Genomic DNA, 3,576 nt, shown 5'->3' with positions numbered 1-3,576 from the left:
CATTATATTTGGCTGAAATTAAAGGTACGAGGGGGGGGGGGGGGGGGTCGGGGGGTCGGGGGGTGTTGGGATGGAAATATTTCCATGTGTTCTTTCATCCAGCTGCGTTACATCAGAGGAACGTGGAACTTTCCATATTTTGAGAAACAGCACAACACTTTTTAAATTTAAAAACATGTTTCCACAGAAACTTCTGTCATCTTCAGTTTAAATTACAAAGTACAGAGTTGAATATGTGGTGTGAACCAAAATGCTAATTAACTATAAGAACAAAAGGAAACATGACAATGTAAAATATTACAAAGAAAGGTTTACATTAACATGATAAAGTTGATGATTAAAGGAGCTAGGTCACGCAATTTTAGGCAATTTCAGCACTGATCAAATGGTCATAGAATTAACTAAAATATAAAAATTACTGTTTAAAACTATAGAGGAACTCTAACAAAACACAGGGAAGCCAAGAAGGGACATGGATGGACAAAACTGGAGAGGATTGAGATGGATTGAATTTGGGTAAATTTGAAAACCGTTGGCCCACCTTTTTTCAAAGTTATATCGGTCTATATCAAAATCTCATTTACAAAGCTGGAAAATCATTCTCAGTTGCTATGTGGCCGTGATTTTGCAAATGAAAGACTCTTGCTCTGCCAATTTGACGTTTAGAGCTCAAGTTTCTCCCAATGAATATGAATGCATTCCCCGGGGGGGGGGGGGTACTCCTCAGAATTCTTGGTGGGGGTGTGCCGCCCGGGTCTTCAAATCCCGACCCTATTTCAGACCTAAACATGCCATTTTCCACACCCGTTTTCAGACCTGACCTCTAAAATTCAAACCCGTTTTCAGACCTGAACTTGCAAATATACACCCGTTTTCAGACATGGCTTTATAAGATCGTTACATTATTATAGTGTCCGAGTGAAATCACAACAAAGTATATTACGTTAAAGCATAATATTTTTTGTTAGGAAGTATAAAACACTGAGAATTGCATCAGGCACAAAATTCTAGAATAATTCACGCTTTAAATTGTGCCGTCATGAAAACAGTTTGCAGATATACTAATCGATCTAACGGGAACAGAATAACAGAACAGAACAATAATATAAAAAAAACGAACTCGAAAGGAATGAAAATACCTTGACTCGTTATTATACATTATAAAACCTATTAACATTGAACATAAATCTATCTCTTTTGTATCAATTTAAATGAAAAAAAAAATCATTTGAAGTTCAGTTCAGTTAGTCGTTCCAGTTACGTACTGAGAAGAAAAATATGTTTGTAAGCTTTCGTAAATGTTCCCGGCCCCAAAAACCCGACCCGATTTCAGACCATAATTGTCAAAATCTATACCCGTTTTCAGACCAAAACGGCTCAAAAACCATACCCTTTGGAGCGGCACATACCTATATACCTTATATAGGGGTATTAGTCATTAGAGCACAAAGTGCGGCAATGCCCAGAATTTTGTAAATGTTTAAAAATGTGCGAGATTATATCACTGAAAATGTGCTCACGTACGCGCGTGGAAAAATGTCGGGTAGTTTCGCTGACATAGCAAGCACTACAGCCCGCACACAAAAACTTGTATACCACACCCGCACAGAGCCCAAGAGGGACAGGATCCTTCACACTGAACATGTTGCCTTACATTTAAAACTTTCTTTGTAATATTTTACATTGTCAAGTTTCCTTTTGTTCTTATAGTAATTAGCATTTTCGTTCAAACTATGTATTCAACTCTGTACTTTGTAATGTAATTTAAAACTGAAGATGACAGAAGTTTCTGTCCAAACATGTTTTTAAATTTAAAAAGTGTTGTGTTGTTTCTCAAAATATCGACATGTCTGCTACTATCCAGACCTTTTGGAAATTTCCATATCCTTGAACTCAAAGAACATCGAATTCAGATCCATCCGGAGCTGAGATCAAAGAACATGAAAGTTTCCATGTTCTTTCATTCAGCTAATACCCTCGTCTGTAGTAGTAGTAGTAGTAGTTCTTTCAGCTGAGGTCGAAGGAACATGAAAATTTCCATGTCCTTTCTTACAGTTAAGTTCGAAGGAACATGGAAATTTCCATGTTCTTTCAGCTGAGCTCGAACTTGGAACATGGAAATTCCATGCCTTTTTTTTTTTTCAGATGAGGTCGAAGGACTATGGACAGGAAATTTCCACTATTGTTATTCATAGACTAGCTAGAAGAACTGAGAAATCTTGAGTAATTTTTAATTTTGCCTTCCATGTTTCTCAGACCGTGAAAAATTATATTTCTTACCTCAAAGGGTACTCATGTCATTTCTATTTGGACAACATTGGCGATAATACGCAATGTGTACCATATTTTTTGTGCTGATGGCAACAGAACCCTTTTTTATTTAATTCTTCCCATCAAATTGCTCACAGAACAAGAAAAGGTGGTAAAAAAGTTAAAACATTGGCATTAGTAGGAAATGGAGCAAGTATGTAGATTTTGGCTGAAAAACTACATGAAGAGGGATTTTTTTTACACAAAATGAATAACAATGACAAAAAAATGGTCCAAAACAGTATTTACTACCACAAAAATGGTCTTTTTCAGGGCTCCTGTCTTTTCTGGTATGCCAAAAAAAACCTCATTTTAAAATGTCGCCGAGGGTTTTAAAACCACACGAAGTCTTGTGCTAATACTAATGGGAAATAATGTTGAAAACGTTAATCGAGTTAACTCGAGTCTGAGATAATTCCCCTTACATATCAATACCACGCGCCAAGTTGGCGTTGACAATTAAAACTGAAGACATCTGTCCGCCTTCGTAATGATATTACTTCCACCTCTATAAAATCGTGCAGGCCAACTGACTATGTATCGACGTTGGGATATCTCGAAACACCAGGGAAATAAACCATGGCTGCAAAAATGTCCCTCATATTCGTGACTATGATACTCTGTCTATCGCTTCTGATCAACTTCACTGGTGGCCAAAGCAGCAAATGGAGGTGTATTTACATGTCATGCGGAAAACGCAAGGTTAGAGAAGTTCTTCCTTAAGTCGAGCATCATGCTAAAGAATGTTAAAACTACCTTCTCAAAAATTAGTGTTTCTAAACCCTAACTCGACGATCGTCCGGACATCTTATAATACTATACCTACCCTCCCCCTCCCCCCCAAAAACCAAGAAACTGGCGTACAATGTTCGCTTTAATCTGGAAAAGATAAACTGCGAAAATAGCTACAAATGGGCTTCGCCCTGAAAACGAAAGATGTATTGTCTTCAGGTATGTTGCAATGAAATAAGCCTCTTGTTTTTCTTTTGTTAAATGAAAATGCTTCTTTCGACACCCCATTTATCCCGTACATTTATAATAGTTAAGTCCTTAATCAACTGGGCCTTACGTTTTCTTAAAGCAATGATTTGTCTCTAAATTATTAAGTACACCCTCCGGTTGTAAGCCAAAGAAAAATTCAGTATTGCGGATCAAAATTATTCCGACTGACGGAATAACAAATGTTGGTCACAACTGACGGAATGTCACTGTAAGGTGTATTAGAAACAACAAAAGATAAAGGGAGATATCAATTAAGGATTTTGA

At 37.1% G+C, this 3,576-nt stretch overlaps 1 long non-coding RNA gene across 1 annotated transcript in view; it reads left to right on the top strand.

The window, feature by feature from the left end:
* Window positions 1–2,778: 2,778 nt before the first annotated feature.
* Window positions 2,779–3,576, top strand: part of LOC137995865 (uncharacterized) — a 2,553-nt gene continuing 1,755 nt past the window's right edge. The window contains exon 1 of the long non-coding RNA XR_011122290.1: window positions 2,779–3,012. This is a non-coding gene — a long non-coding RNA (uncharacterized lncRNA). The remainder of the gene's footprint in view (window positions 3,013–3,576) is intronic.

Source organism: Montipora foliosa, chromosome 3 (genome assembly GCF_036669935.1).
Source record: "Montipora foliosa isolate CH-2021 chromosome 3, ASM3666993v2, whole genome shotgun sequence".
NCBI classification, from domain to species: domain Eukaryota; kingdom Metazoa; phylum Cnidaria; class Anthozoa; order Scleractinia; family Acroporidae; genus Montipora; species Montipora foliosa.
Note: the sequence above shows the minus strand (reverse complement) of the source record. Positions and strands in the feature narration are given on the sequence as shown.